The sequence below is a fragment of the Cyanistes caeruleus genome, chromosome Z, assembly GCF_971803275.1.
Source record: "Cyanistes caeruleus chromosome Z, bCyaCae1.hap1.1, whole genome shotgun sequence".
NCBI lineage: Eukaryota > Metazoa > Chordata > Aves > Passeriformes > Paridae > Cyanistes > Cyanistes caeruleus.
Window position 1 is genome coordinate 47,430,849 of NC_141732.1, and position 17,050 is coordinate 47,447,898.

A 17,050-nucleotide genomic window follows, 5' to 3' on the forward strand; every position below is an offset into this window, starting at 1 on the left:
GTGCCAGTATTTGAGGAATTGCAGAGATTCAGACAGTTCTGTAAAAACACCCTTATGGGAGCAGCTGATAAGCTCACAGCTGAGACAGATACTATAAAGTGAAGGAGTAGAAACTGACTTCTGGAAACACGGGAGTGGATAAAAAGCCACACAAAGCTGTGGAAAAATCTTAGGAATTAAAAACACTACTGGCTTTTTCTCTCCATGCATTTTGGTATGTGTGCTGCCATCTTCCAGAGAAGTTAAAGTTTTGGAAGTCTCTTTGCAAATGAGCTTTTAAATATTATCACATTACTTAGTGTGTTTAGCTATGAATGCCACCCTACTTCACTGTTCCTGTCTTTTCAAAGATCTGCCTTTTGTGCATTTCAGATGAATGAAAAATCAGCACTAAACATAAGTGAGATTAACAATAGAGTAAAGGCAGAATACCTGATAACTTTGTGCCTCCTTAATATTCAAAATCTGTCAGTTTAAGTGGAGAAAGGGGCCTTCAATTTGGGAGGATGGAATTTGTTTCAAGTGCTGGATGAAGAATGACTGAAAAACGATCACATCAAGATTTGCTCATGGAAGATATTCTTCTTTTGTCCTATATCATGTACCCTCTGTTTCACCACTTGATAATATAAGCAGAAACAAGAACAGGCTCAACCCAGGATCTCTACAGCTATCTCTGCTTACAAGGAGTGAAACTGAAATGCAAGCACAGGACTTTCTGGGCTGCATTTTTGGTTACAGCCCTGAATTTGGACATCAACAGACTTCACTGGCTTTGTGTTGTCCAAGAAATTAGTTATTGCTCTCCCCACATAGATCCAAGGCATTAAGGCTGGGAAATTAAGGGAATTTATGAATGTAGCTGAAGGCCCAAAAGCCAAAATTTTAAGTCTGGAATAAATGAATCTTAATCTTACCCATTTTTAGTTATTATAATTACCAGGAAAAAAAGTTGGTGCTTCATTAAAAAAAAAATAAAAAAATTCAATGCCAAGAGCATCATTATCTGTTTTCCAACTATTGGAAAATTATACATATCAAATTTTGAGATGTTGGTCTAGAGGAGAGATAGCTATGGTATAATGTTTGAGTTGAATTCAGCAGAACAGAACTGACATTGGAAGTGTTTAAATTAATAGTAATTTCCATAGAAAATTTTCCTTCTTTGTCTTAGATTTCTGGAATTTTCTAGATATATTAGAAGTAAAGGTAAGGTTACAGTTGCTACATCTAATTAAGGTGCATGTGTATCTTTTCAGCGTCAGAAATTCTTGCACAAACACAAATAATCTGTAAGTGTGATCTGTTTCTTATTTATAAATGCAAGTAGCATGATTTTACTGCTACATATATAGTGCACTTCGGGAAGGTGCACAATGTAATTGTGAAATTTAGACTACTGACCCTTGCCATTTGCTCTCACAGCTTTGCCAAAAAACTGCCAGAGCCTGGTCAAAGAGAAAGAGGGTCAAGAGCTCAGTTTAAATCTTATTTAAGTGAAAATGTCTAGCTGCTACTAGAAATGTGTGCTTAACAGAGACCTGTGTTTAAACCATGCAATCAGTCAGACATGCTAACATTTATCAAGAAAGATAGGAATTATTTCTGTACTTATATTCATTCTCACCTGCTGTACCCACAGGCTCAAGCTAATGTCTAAAGCCTAAAAATCTCTTATTTGACCATTGTCAGTTCCCACAGTACCTCAGTGGAAATTTCATTCTGTTCCTACTATCTCTTTTTACTCACAGCACTGTTGCAAAGAAGCTGCTTTCTAGTGTGTCTGTAGATTTCCAGCTATGATTTTAGGTTTAGTATGAGAAACACGTATCACAGGAGCTATGTTTTCTGGGAGGAACAGATGAGATGCCAAGACTGCTCGCAGATGCGTGCCTCATCACAAACTGAGACAGCTGTGAATGAGTTGTTTGTGGTCTGAGGTGAGAGTGGAAGTGAGATTCCCAGGTGATGGGGTTTTTTTCTTAGATGGAGAAGAATGTAGATTTAATTTTTTTTTCTAAAATTGAATAGAAAGTTCAGATGCGAACCTCAGTGTTACTTCCTCAGCAAAATTTTTACTGGGCTTTCTCAGAAATTTGCTATATGTTATATATACCAACCTAATAGAAAAAATACAGTGTTAATCAACTATATGGGAAATACATGGTCACAATGCCAACCCTGCCAAGAAGAAAGACCTGCAAAGAGAGGCTAAATAAGTGTATATATAATATGGTCTATCTTGAGAACTGGGCTTTTGAATTTCAAGAATGCTTTAGAAAAGCATGCGAAAATTATTCTTATTTGCTCAAAAGCTTGAAGTACTATTCTTTCCTCAAGGTGTATGATGATGTCTTGGTATGGAAAATATCTTGAAACAAAACTTTATAAAAATATTAATTTCTCTCACGTGAATTTGTGAGCCAAGCCCACAATTTTAGGCTGACTTGTGCACTAGATTGTGCTGTAGTCTTCATTAAAGCATATTCTTTTTTCACAGCAAAACAGAGCCTAGCAGACAATGTAATGGAGTGGATTCTTACACAAAAGCCCTAAATCACAAGGTAACAAATAACATTTTATTTCTGAAAATATCTTTGAGCTCCTATCTGGCTATTATTCATTGCCATGTTTCTTAGGTGTTTATAAAAAATTATTCTTCTGTTTATCAGGAAACACCAGTACAAGTTTTCTTCATCCTTCTGCAAGATTTTTTTGTTTTTTCTGTGAAACCAGTATTTCTTCCTTCAACAGAGATGCACAGCAGGCTTGGGAGAGGACAGAGGATGGTAGCCCACTGTGTTTGGACACTGCATTCTACACCTCTCTGCACCAGCATTGTCAAGTATACACACTGCTGGGAGATTGGTTGTATGATGATTCTTCTAGAGCAGCAAAACTGTATTCCAGCCCTTCTCTCCCTCTGGCTGTATGACCTTGTTACAACAGCTGTTGACCTTATAAAACACACAAGTTCAGAAAGCAAGGGTGAGGGAAACTATTTATGAGAAAAATGTGGTAGTCCTCCATGTGTGATCTCTGAATGGTATCACCAGGCTGATGAAAGGTTTTGATCAATACCATGTACCAAAAGTGAAAGGACTGGATTTTCCATAGGTTTTTCTGAACCAAATGCCTGCTGTCCTGCACTGTGGCCACCACTCTGATTCAAGAGAGGTGGCTACAGAAGTTCCTCCTTGTCTTTCTTCTCCAGTGTGTTATCATAGAATCAAAGAGTGGCTTGAGTTGGAAGGGAACTTAAAGATGATCTTGTTCCAAACCCTGTGCCATAGGCAACTTCTCTGAGAAACCTGTCCCAGTGTCTCACCACCCTCACAGTCATGAATTTCTTCCTAATATGTAATCTAAACTTATCCTCTTTCAGTCTGAAGCCACTACATGCTTTTGTAAATAGCCTCTCTCCATCTTTCTTTTAGGTTCTCTTTAGGTACTGAAAGGCTGCAATAAAGTCACCCAAAGACTTCTCTATTCCAAGCTGCACAATCCCAAGTCTCTCCTCGTTAGAGAGGTACTCATTCCTCTGATGATATTACTACATGTGGGTGAAACTGATTCGGAGAAAGGTGAGGTATGATCCTGATTGCCTTTAAGTAAAGAATCACACTTGAAAATTGGAATTGAAGCGGTGTGAGATGATGTGCATACAGTTCTGATTAGTGACAGACGCATAAATTAATTTCATTCCCTACATGAGGTCTCGTGCTGGATATACTGTGTGGTAGTGCAGCTGTGGAACGTCATATCTCACAGGAAGTTGTGTGGCTGTGAAATGAACTCACCCGTATCACTGCTGCACAGCAGGGGCTATGATTAAGCTGTAATTCTCCCCAAAGGGTTTCACAGTTGTCCTTTTGCAACCATCACTAATTCTAAACCATTGCTCTTCTGACTTTAACCCTCTCTAGACCCACAGAGACTCCACTGAGTAGGACGTTAGTATTTGACAGCTGAGACTTTCTTCTTTTCTTGGTCAATCAGTTTCTCTTGGGGCACAAATTTAGGGGTAAACTGAGTATGGGCACTTGCATTGAAAAATGAAGAGGAATTTTTAAGAGTACGTCACTTGCATGAAAAGCTGAATTGTGTAGCAGCTTTACTTGGAAAGATAAAAGAGGGTTTAGCTTTAGATGCAAAGGAGAATATCTAGTATTCAAACTCTACCATTCTGATCAAGCTCATTGTTAGCTATCCAAAGGAAGTACCATTTATGGTAAATGTAAAGCTTTTAAAAGCTTTTCTTTTGATGAGATTTTTCAAAATGGATAGGTCAAACAATCTATAAGATTCATAATGTCAAATTAATTTCATGGTAGAGATAGATCTAACATCGCTTTTTAAGACTTCCCTATAAAACAACACTACTGAAAAGTTCTGAAATTCTCATGGGAGGGCACTGACTTTTCTATTTTTATATTTTTTTTTCATTGAAAGTGCTATTTTTTTCCAACATTTTTGCCCTTGGATTATTTTCCCTTGGATTGCTATGACTGATTAGCCTTGTTGCCAAGATTCAGAAGCCTAAAAGTGCTCATTTACTTCATTACAATAGATGACATCTTCATTGTTGGTATGGAAGTTTTGGCCTTCACAGAATAAACAGAGTCTGAGACTACAAAGATTATGTTGAAAAGGATAACCAAGTCCCAAATAACAATGCCATTTTAAAAAGAATTAACCTTAAAGTTTAGAATAATTGAGCTATGCATTAAAAAATCTTCTGGTTTAAGAACTTGAAGGATAAAATATTCAGATTTTCCTCTTTCATCATATCTCAAGTATTTGTGAGTCTTTGAAGATTTATCAATAGGCATAATTTTTGAAACCCATACATTTTCTTTTCTACTCTGTCTGAGTCCTCTTTCTCATTTATTTAGGTAACTAAGGATCATAAATTTCAGATAAAGGCAAAAAGATTAGCCTAATATGCCAGCTTGTCTTCTAAAAGTACCCAAACAGTGGAATTATTGAGAACTTGAAAAATGTGACTGAAAAGAATTTTACTTATTTTTAATTGTTTTGCTTCTGAATTTTTGTCCAGCAAATCCATATGAATCACAGTATCACCTCCATGATAGGCTGCTCAAAACTGAATGTATGTTCTGCAGATTCAGGTGATGGCTCTACATTTTGTCTTAAAAATGTGTAAGCAAACATCTCTACTTGCTCTTATTAAAGAAATAATAGATCTCTGAGATTTTTTGCTTCTCTGTGGAGTAGAAGTTTTTCTTTGAACTCAAAGCCTTGGTTCATAGTCTGCAATATGCAGGTAGAAAGAGTAAAATATGTAAGGGAGTATGAAATCTGCAGTGCCAAGTGTCAGTGTGCCGAGCCCCCATGTGATGAACAGTTTGCATGCAATAAGACATCTCTGCTCTGACTAGATCTCTGATGTGTGTTAGCACAGGTATATTGCCGTTATCACCAAGGAAAGCTCCTTGTTTTCCTTTGCGAGCAGATCAAATGATCATTAGAGTCTGATATCTTTTTTTGATTGTTATCTAGGTTATCAATGAGTAGCTGGATGCATTTGAACAGGTAGCAATTTGTGGTCATTTTTTCTGTTAAAATAAGCATTAGGACAAAACAGTCCTAATCCAAGTGTTCATGGTCTCTGAAGCAGGTTTGAAGATAGCAGCATATTTACTGAAGTAGAGAGGATTATTTCCACAGTGTTGTTCACTGTAAATGGTGCCAAAATTCAGACATCTGCTGGTAAGAAGCTATTGTTTCTTATTGCCATAGTCCAGACTGAAGGATTAAATCCAGACTCAGTGACAGGTTTGTCATACAATTTCCCAAAGAGAAAAACAGTTTCCCTGGCATGGTAAGCACAGTTATTTGCAGTGGCATGAATCTGGACATTTGTCTGTTCTTGAAACATTACCTGATTTTATTTTCCAGTACCACTTAACAAATGAACTAATTTTTATGTACAGAAAAATAGATGGTTTATTTCTCTTCTAGTAATGAGAGGTCTTCCTTCAATGCCATGAGCCTCCAAGACATTGGCATAGGGCTATAGAGAGACGTGAGCTGTTTAACTACCCCTCAGAAAGACTATTCTGCCAGGATAAACCACATAGGTAAGCCTGTGCTATCAAATTTGTGCAACTATATATGAGAAAGTTGCAAGCAGGTTATAACTTGTGATTGTTTGTCTCTTTAAAATCTTTCCAGCTGCTGGGAGTCAAACAGCCTCAAGTGATGCTGGGAGCCTTGTGATAAGCTCACTGGAAGGAGAATGAGGTTAAACTGCAATCTCTCCCAATCACCTAGGTAATCACATTGAAAGTAGGGTGAAGCCTTGTCCAGGTTCTCTAAATCATTGTATCCCAAATAATGGAAAACTGGGGAAAGAGAATTTATGTTGTACAAACCATAATTGCCTAGGCTTAACAGAGAAGTTTATACACAATAAATATTGTTCATATCTGACTGTGTTCATGGCATTCTGTGTTGACTGGTTACCAAAATAGCATCAATAATGTGCTGAAATTTTGTCTGTGTATTTACGATAAGAAAATGTTTTCTCAATAATACAGACACGTACATTCATTTCTTAAAAGTATTTCACATATTTTCAAGGTTTCAGTGAAGTGGAAATTTCATCTGGATAGAAAAAGTTCTGACTGTTCTTGAGTACAAAGGAAATATTCAGAGAGTGGGCAAAAGAGGAGAAAGGCATTATCATGCCTTTCTGACAATAATAGTCATAAGTCTACAGATTCACTGGAAAGACTAGACACAAAAACAGAAAGGGCTTTGGTACTAGGGACTATAGGAAACAATTAAAAGATCAGAGAAGTATACAGAAGCCCAGTTTGTGAAAACACCTGGTGATGATAGGGGCTGAAAAGAATTAGTTACTTTTATGGAAAATACTGAAAATGAACTGAGACGACTATGTTTTTTGCAACACTACCCTGAAGATTTATGCTGTAGTCCTATTCCAGATATCATGCTGGAGATAAAGGCAGTAGAATTCTTCCCTCTGTCAAAAATAATCAAGAAAAAACCTTCTTGCCTTTCCATGAGATAGAATATTCTAAAGAGACAAAGATTTCCATGTTGCCAGCTATATCAATTTTATTCTGTGAATGGACTTCCTGTAAAGAAAATAGTGCCAGCTCACAGGGTCTACCACATGTAAATCTAGAAGGGAGCATGCCTTGGAGATATATTTGTGAGGTTGTGAGAAGTTAACATGCCATTGGTCACTGGACAGGAACCCAGTGACCAATTATTTATTAAAATAAATTTTCTGGAGGTTGCTTTGAGTTGTTCCAGAACATGTTTTCAGAAGGCAATTTTCAATTCTCCAACCTCTTTATCTACATGTATATACAATTATGTTGATTATATAGTGAGGTATATCAAGCATCGCCAATAATGCTTATTTGTTGTTTTTCTTCCAATTCCTATTCTGAAAAAATGGAATAATTGAATTTTCCAAAGAACAGTTAGTGTCTTCTAGACAGGATGCTTTTTAGATGTCTATGCTGGGACTTCTGTAAGACTTTTGAGGCAGTAAGACCAATTCACACAAAGTATCCTTAAAGATTTCCACTGCCATAAATGGAGAATTGGATTAGTAGACAAGGAGGTAAAGGCAATGAAAGGATGATGGAGAAACCTTTGTTAATTTACCATGAAAAGGAATGAGGCTGATTCAGAGAATATAGGATTTAGGGAATCTTAATCCTTTGCTCCATGCTTTTGATTGAATAATTTGTCTTTCCCTTCTTTTGTATACCCATGAGAACCAAATACTCTTGTATGAGATAAAAAACACTAAGAACTTAATAACCTCAAATTTTCTAGAAAGTAGTAACACAATAATTTTAATATGCCATCTATAGGGACTCTGAATAACTAGACATATTACAGTTTGAACTGTGCCTTTTGCTGTCTTTACTGTCTTGCAGACTGGTGTTGCATTATAGCTGGTGTCAGCAGTTTTGGGGACAGAGTCCTTTAGCTTAGTAATGTTATACTAATGATCTCTGATTTTCCATAATTCTTATATATTTGCTCTTGCAAGTACAGCTTTTTCTGTCTACGTCTTTCCTACTGTGTTATTTCAGAGCCAAATAGTCCTTGCATTAGCTAAGTGTAGCTAGTCTCATTTGGTGATGGTCCTGGAAAACCAAAGATATGTAGGAGAACATTCAGATAATGAGACTAATAATGAATTAATATAATAGCATATTTTGTGTTTCTCTTCTTACTTTTTTTGACAGCCACAGCAATCAGAGTATCTTTTTTTTTTTTCTCGTCATAAATTGTCAGAAGGTGTTACAATACAACCAATGTACCCACTTTTAACATGCCCATTTGTACTCAACTAGAAGCAGAGATTAAGAAGGTTTCGTTTTTGTGCAAACTATTCAGTCTTTTTATATTTCTCCTTTCCTTATATCAGCTTTGTAGTGGTTTCATCAAGCTATTTACTGGCTATACCAACAAATATGTTATTGAAGTGTTTCCTGAAATGGGCAGCCATGTTTGGATTGCAACATGGCAACTCCTGATTTTTTATTTGTCATATTTGATAGGCAGTTCGATTTTTTGCAGTTTCTAAGACTTACATAGTCCTTGAAAGGGATGGGTTATATTAATAAGATGCGTTAGGCTAGATAGAACAGCAGCAGATGTTGTTGTTTCAATCCATGAATATTTAAACCTCCTGAGTTCTATTTCCTGTAATAAATACTCTTTGCCCTTTCTCTACTTTGTTGAGGTCTCTTTTAAGCGCCTCCCCACCCTCAAGGGAGTCAACAGCTCCTCCCAATTTAGTGTTGCCAGCAAACTTAGTATTCCTTCGAGTCCTGTATCCAAGTCATTTATTAAGATGTTGAAGAGAACTGGGCCAAGGATGGAGCCCTGTGGAATCCCACTGGTGACTGAACACCAGCCTGATGTCACCCCATTTCTGTATTATCACTCTGTCTTTTGTGACACTTCTCTAATTTTTTTGTGTTTCTTTTAGAGACATAATTTAGTAGCTGAATTGTTATCTTTTCTAGTGTGTGCTGGCAAGCTGCCAAAGGAAATAGGCGCAGGTACAAAGCAATAGCATCACCAGACATCAGTGTACCTGAACTGAAGGTGGACTCAGGCAATTTAATGACCATATTACCTTAACTGTGTTCAGATGTATCAGACCTGGCTGGATCAGGTGGGGGAATACCCATTCCAGGGAATGATTCTGTCATGTCTGTCTCTGCCAACTCCAGCAGAGAGCTGAGCCCCATACAGCAATCTGCTCCCTCCTCTGACATCTATCAGGGAAGAGCATTGGAAAGGTAGTAGGAAAGCTCTATGGAGCTAATCTAATGGATTGAGAAAAAAGGAAGTCTAACAGATAAAGCAAAAGCTGCATGTATAAGCAACGCAAAATAGGGAATTCTTTCACTAGTTCCTGTAGGTATGCAGGTGTTCAGCCATCCTGAAGAAAGCAAAAGAACAAACCAAATTAAATTATTCCCCATCCAAATACAAAAGGAGATTTATTTCTTGTGTGCACCATTAGTTTCATTGGGGATTTGTAAAATACATCAGCTGGTTATTTCAGAGCAGCCATTCTCATAACATGAAACCATAACAAATACCCAAAATTATTACATGTGGGGAGTAAATGGCATTGCATTTCTCACAAACACCCACTAAAGCAGCAGTAATTTATTGTTCAGGCAGACACACTGAATCTTACTAGAGGCAGCTAACTTAGCTCTTTGTTAGTGCGCTGCCTGTCATTATTATGAATTGGCATTTCTTGCTAGTATGTGAATTTTTTTGTGTTGTTTTTATAGGTGTGTGCATATATACTTCTGTTTGCTAGAGAGGTCCATGGTAATATTCCATTAATGAAATGGAAAATGTGAATAATCTGATTTGAATGACTCTTTACAGCCTGTGTTGTATCAGCAAGGCTTTTGCATGTTAGGGCTTTCAGTCTGAACAGCATAGCACCATATTCAGACTAAACACCATGGCAAGGCTAACCTACCACATCCTTTACAGGCTGACAGACTGCTTGTCAGGAGTGTCTGTCCCTCCAAAGGCTGGGGAACACAGTGGAATTAGAGGTCTATCTGCTTCTGCAGGTTTATGGTTTTACAGGGATCACAGAGCGGTGGTGGGATAGTCCACACGACAAGACCATTGCCATGGATAAATACAGGTTTTTGAGGGACAAGCCATGAATGATGATAAGGAGTTTGTTTGAGCACCTTCTGTGAGAGAGTGGCAGGAAAAATGGAGGTCTGCCTTGGCAGATGGGCAGCATGTGGACAGTGAGCCAGTTGAGAGCTTGTGATGGAAGGTGAGTGAGCACACCAGCATCTGAGCTATGTTGTAATGGGTGTCTGCTGCAGAACACCTGATCAGGAAGTGTAAGTAGAGGAGGCCTTCAGAAACACCTGCAAGAAGCTTCACACTCACAGTTCCTGATGCTCTTGGAGGACTTCAGCCACCCTGGAAACTGCTGGAGAGATGGCCCAAGAGGACACAAGCAAGCCGTGAAGTCTCTGGAATTTATTGATTCCAGATGTCATTCACTGATGATCATTTTCTGAAATGAAAATTCTTTTCATTGATGATCACCTCATCAACTCATTGGTGATAACTTTCTGATGGATGATCAAACAGTGATGAAGGGACATCCTTTGCCTGTCAGAAGACAAGGAAGAACCCTGTGTGTCCTTCTACATCAACATCACTTTGGTAATTATTACTATTCTGCCCGATGTACTGACTCCAATGGACATTGGTGTCCGAAGTGGTGCCTAGAGAGGCTGACCAGGAACAGAGGCTGGACAGAGTCAGAAGAATAAAGTAGGTATTCATTAAAAGGCCTTTCCAAGGATACACCTTGCCAGAACAAGAGCCTGGCCAGGGCTCTGCCCAAGATGGACCCCAGATGGACGCAAGATGGACAACGGGTCATGAGTCTTCACAGTTTTATAAGCTTTGGTCCATTTACATACTGGGGTTAATTGTCCAATCACAGCTTCAGGTTATGAAGTCACATCATCCCAGATTTTCTTTCCTCAATTCACTGTTGTTTATACTTCTTGAGCCTAAAGATGCAATGGTGACCTTGGATCTCAAGTGGAAAAGGATCGTGTTGTCTAACTACCCTGTGAAGAGAACTGAATAACACTTTATATGAAGTACAGTGTTACACACTAAAGCAGTACAGAATCTAAAAAAATAAGAAAGCTGAAACTTAAGGCATCACTAGAATATCAAGGTTTAACCTTGAGAATCCATTTCTTGTCATGGTGCCACAGCATAAAATAATTTTCTTCCAGTCTTTTTTTTACACTTATATTTTCTTCCTGTCCATTTTACTCAGAGTGGATTTGTCTTATTACTGGAGGGGCCAACATATGATACTGGCTTTTTAGGTATTTAGGTATTTAGGTATTTATAGTTCTCAACTGCCCATGTTGAATTCCCTGCTGAGATGATGACTTGTCTCATCTCAGATCTGACAGCAATGGAGTGAGATGTCACTTCTGTTGTTCCAGAAGTTAGCAGAAAAGAGAAATAGTTGTCCAGTAAGCCATTGGAATTTCTCTTCATTTGGCTTGGTTACGTTTACTCTGTAATTACATAGTAACAGAGATTTAAAAATGCTTTAGTCAAAAGATTCGAAGAATTCCTTTTCTGTTCAAATCCAGATACTGTAACTACTGTTTTTTCTCCCAACCACCTGCTTAAATTCATCCCTGTTTATTTTCTATTTAGGAACTGCCACAGATGCTACTGGAAAACAGTTTCTACCTGACTTATTAGCAGCCCACAAGATTCTCAATAGCTCACAAGCCAGCTCACACAATTGAACTATCACAAAGGAAAGTAGATTTCTGTCTCACATTGCTTGTATAATTAAAGGTACAATTGATTATTCCAATTTCCTTTAAAATGCTCCGCTGTGTGTTATGTGAAACAGATACAATATATGCAGAATGACTGTTTATTTTTCTTTATTAGAAATCTTGGATTTCCAGCTATTTGCATGCTGTTCTCTACTGCTTATCTGCATTTAAAGGCTAAGTATCTGTCTTCTATTGTATCTTGCATTGTAAACTGAATAACATGTCAGGTTTGTCCCCTGTGCCTCATTAAAATGAGAATACTGAATTAAAATGCTCAGTAAAGATGTCATTTGGCTTTGCTAGTATGCTTCATATAATTCCTGCTGGGCCCTGTGTGGAAGTGAAAACTATACTCTCTCAGATCTCCAACCTGCCAACACACCTGCTGTTTGGGACACCATCCTGCCATCCTACTTAGGATTTCTCTTCTCCATAATGAAATATACAAAATATTACTAAAAAAAATTAATTTGTTTGGGAATTGGATGTGTTCATTCTCTGAAGCTGTTTGGGAGAAGTAGATTTGGCAGTGTGACTATTTTGTTCAGTGTTTGATGAAATGTATATTTAGAAGGAAAACAGAAGTGTTCCTCACGCACTTTGTTTAGGTTCTGTCCTGTGGTTAGGGGGACTGATGCAGATGGCAGTACTGGAGCATTGTCCAGGTTTGGAAATGCCTATGGAAGGTTTACATTATTTCAGCATCCTTTATGGAAAGATGGATTCAGGTTTCTTGTGCCTGATGTCAGTGCCACATATAAAGCTTTGAGAAGCTGTTGGCTGGCTACCTGCAGGGCTTTGCCCAGGGACCTCTGCTGTTCCAAGGCTATTCGTCTCCCTCATCTCCCTTCAACACAGGCAAAACTGGTAATAATGAGATTGAAGTACAATAATAAAGAGGATTTCTTTCCTCAGGACTTTCTAAGTGCCTGCTTTTCTCTTGGTAGATAATGTGTGATTTCCAAGCGTGTGCCCAAGTATAATTTTGCACTTCTCCTTTTGATATAATGATTAGTTTTGGCTAATGTGCTGGAGACAACAATAACATTAATTGATTTATTATTTCTTAATTTAAGCTTGTGGTGAGTCTCTTGCTTGGAAAAAAATGGTCTTTGGAATCTCCAGGGTGGTCATACTACCAGCCTCCAGAACATGCGAAGTCCAGTCCTTTTTTGTCTCCCTCAGATGCAGTTCTGCATGAGATCCTGCAAATCATCCCCTAGGATTCATTGTCCCCAGTAGTAAGGGAGTGGAATAGTCTGCCTCTGGCATATATGAGACTCCAACTTGGTGGCTCCCAGTTTCCAGTGGGCAAAAAATCAAAACAGCAGCAGGAAAAAATGCCTCTTATTGGCTTGGATTTTTACTGCCCTCTCTGAGGGGTAGCAGTACGTAACTTCAAAAAACAGGGAGTAGTGTTGCTCTTTAGAAGACCTTTAGGAGCCCATTAGTCACTTGCATGACAGGATAAAAAGTTCTCTGTCACTTGGATGGGGAAGGGTCTCACTGGTTTCAGAAAGAGAAAATTTTCCATTCACTGAAATGTAATACTTCTATTATTGCTTGGGTTTGCTTCATTTATTTGCTTTGGAACGTTTTTCAGCTGGGACAGTTAATGAATATGAAAGAGACTGTATCTGTGTTGATTCAACTGGTCTCTTATATAAAGTCCTCAAGTCAGCTTTAGTAGCTGAAAATGCAGCTGTTTCTCTTCAAGTACAAATGGTATCATAGCTGATAAGTCAAATTAAGCCCGAACAAGCAACCCTAGACTACATCTTAACTAGTTTAAAAATCAGTTTTAGAGATTTATAATACCACAGAGAGTACTGTTCTGTATTATCTCCATGTGTCATGATTTAAACATTTACCAACAACTTACCATTAATAACACAGACACAGAAAATCTCAGTCAGTGAAGCAGAGCATATGCAACTGCACAGAGGCCTCATCAGTACCATGGGGCCACCACACTGGGACGGAAGAAATTCTGAATAAGCTGGTGTTGCATGCATATGACTCTGTGCATTGGCATTCATTCAGTATGGTGTCTTTGACATTTTTCCTTTCCTTTGAACATTTTTTTAATACGGTGGCTTTGACATTTTTCCTTTCCTTTGAACATTTGTTTTTGGATATAGTAGGCTTCCATTATGAAACCAGTAGCCTGACAGGGGACAGGGGCAATCCCAGATGAACAGAATATGGTCAGTTTAATATGACAGTTTAATATGGTCAATATGACTGGTCAGCTTCTCAGTTAATTCATTCTGCTTTCACATCAGGAGGAGCACCGTGTGAGCTCTTCTACCCTTGGCAGACTACTTTTCTGCTTACAAGCACAAGAAAACCATGCATTTGATGTATCAATAAGCTGAAATTTAGGGAGTCTTAAGCTTCAATTGTGTTAAGTAAATGACTATATAAAGAGACATATATCTACAGGCAGCATAGTTATGCTGCAAAGCTATGTGTTGTCTGAAGAGAATGAAGGACTTGCCACAACAGAAATTTTACATGAGTTCATTCACTGTCCTGGATGCCACTGTAGCAGAAGCTGCAGAACTCTACTCCTACGCCCTTCTCTGCAAAGGACTGGTTTACTGGTGAGCTGACTCAGGAGGAATGTCAAACACACACAGACTCTTTCCACCACAGGGAAAACCCATCTGGAAATTTTGGAGCTCTGTTCTTTGCATGGCAATGTGTTTAGAGAAAGGAAATAGCTGCTCCTCACCTTGTTCTCTCCTTACCTCTCACAAGTTATTTTCAACATTTTTTAAAGATTATCTAAAGAATTATTACCCTTGAAATAAGGGGATGGGGAAAAACTTTATCTTTTATTGGTCGCATTAATGGTATATTTTTGTCTATTACTTGGTAGACTGGATGACCATAACTTTTAAAAATAATTTTGGAAGTATAAAAAAATTCCTATCTATAATTTTTTTAATGTTGGGTAAAAATGCACACTTTAATTTTCATATTGCTTTCCTAATACTTTCTACAACTAGAAAACATTGCCTCATTGACGTGTGTTCCCTGTCATGCCTTTTCGCAGTTATTTACTGTAATCAGAAGACATCAGAGATTTTAAGGGCTCTCAATTTCTCATGGGCACAAAAGGTGAAGCACCCTTCTGTCCCCTCACCACACCAATAGCTAACTACACATGGGTGACATGAAGATTGTCCACAGAGGATGTCTCTGTACTCCTCAGTGGAGCAGAGCTCAGCAGGGCTCTAAGGGAGCCAGTGCAGTCACGTGCTGCAGTGATGTTTGTCTGGGTCTTAAGAGAATGAAAACTGAATTAATGTGGGGTTTTGCCTGATCTCTTTAAGCCTACCATGGACATTGGACAGTGTGTGTTCAAAACAGCATGTAGGTGGTACATGGAGAGTCATTGTGAAAGCTCATGTAGGAAAAATTAATGCCTTATTTTATGACTGGGAAAGAAGACACACTGAAGTTAAAATCTAGCTATTATGCAGGAGGCAGACAAGAAAGACTGAGCTGCTAAACCTGTTCTATGAACATTTTTAACATTCAGTTTCATCAGCAGGTTGCACAAATAGCTGAGTAAGTTGTTCTAAATTTTTTACCAGTTCTGTTCAGTACAGTCCATTGATTTCTGTTAGTATAACATTATTTCCCAGCACTACCTGTGCCAAATGGTGCCATGGCACTTGCTTTGCAGATTCTTTTCAGACCCCAAGACAAACATGTTTTCAGCAGCTGGTGACGTCCCCTGAATATGGAAGGAGCTGCAGGACACTCTGTGTAAGCCTAGGCACTAGCTATTTTTTCTCTCCAGGAGTCTGTTTGTGCCATAGTCCTTCCCCTGGAAAATTTACAGTAATGTTGCTTAACCACAGACCTACTGGCCTGGGAATACTTAATAGGAGAGGTGGGAGCTGAATAGCAATAATACTACTCACGGGCATAATCAGTCGCTTCTCTCTTAATGAGGAGCACAGAGAAACAAAAAGTTTTGTTAATATGCAGAGATAAGCCAATTTTATGAGGGAGGTGTTCAACAAAAGCTGAATGCTAATATAAATAGCCCCAGCTAAGATCTTTCCTACAACAAAATTGACCCTGCCCTACACATTGTCATAAAGGGCTGGCTTTTCCTGGCCCTTTCTCTTTCATGTAAGTATTTTAGCTGAGGATGTAGCACCAGAATATTTCTGTTGAGATAATGTATTTCTAAACATAGCGCTCTTGAACTCTGCAATCAGCTGTAAAAACTAACACCATGCTGCTCACAAAGCAAATAACTGCATCAATTTGCATAAAGGAATAAAGAGTAAATGACACTCCAGGGGCATGCAAATACCTTATATGATGCAAGACAGTCCACTGAGAAATTTCAGCCCAGCATGAAGCAGACATGGCAATTGTACCTAGCTTGTCTTTTTGCATTGTAATTCTTCTCTTATTTCTTCATCAATTGTAATGAGGAAAATAAAATGAAAGAAGCTGGCAGCTTGATCTGGAGTAAAAGCATACTTGTCACATTATGCTGTAACTAATTGACTATTAATAGGCAATAATACAAGCATGGCTTACTACAAGCAATGTCTGGTCATTGTTATGAAACTTCAGTAGGATTCTTGACTTTATGGCTTATGTTAACTTAATGGCCTGTGAAGATCTGTACTATTCATTCCTATACAGTCCCAAAATACTTTGAGCCATTTCTCAGGGGTTTGCTAAATTTACTAAAATTCAGTTTTAATTTATTTCTGCTATTGTTCAGTGAAAGTCCACAACATTCCCCCTCCATTCCTATATTTTTAACAACACTTCAGAAAATAACTGATCATTACCATGATTAATTTATTTTAATACATGCATACATTTTCAGAATAACTTTGAATTTGCCCATTGACAGAAATGGGCCTGCAGCATTCTTCTGTCCTAGACCACACCTGGGCTGTTCACTGGCACTGAAGATTCCCAGTCTTATTTATATGGGGTTCTCTCTATTGTCAGGCAATAGAGAAAAATGAATTGAGCTGTTCATTAACAAGCTGCTGTTCAACAGTGCATATGAGAATTTCAGAGATCCCCTAGTGCAAGTTCTAATATGTGTGGTGCTCTTTGTTCTAGCTCCATGTTGAAAAGTCCAATAGAAGGTG

At 38.2% G+C, this 17,050-nt stretch overlaps 1 long non-coding RNA gene across 1 annotated transcript in view; it reads left to right on the top strand.

The window, feature by feature from the left end:
* LOC111940632 (uncharacterized) overlaps nucleotides 1–12,195 on the top strand; it is a 24,769-nt gene extending 12,574 nt beyond the window's left edge. Inside the window, exons 2-5 of the long non-coding RNA XR_015280514.1 lie at nucleotides 2,501–2,564; nucleotides 3,438–3,584; nucleotides 5,986–6,104; nucleotides 6,199–12,195. This is a non-coding gene — a long non-coding RNA (uncharacterized LOC111940632). The remainder of the gene's footprint in view (nucleotides 1–2,500; nucleotides 2,565–3,437; nucleotides 3,585–5,985; nucleotides 6,105–6,198) is intronic.
* Nucleotides 12,196–17,050: the final 4,855 nt, after the last annotated feature.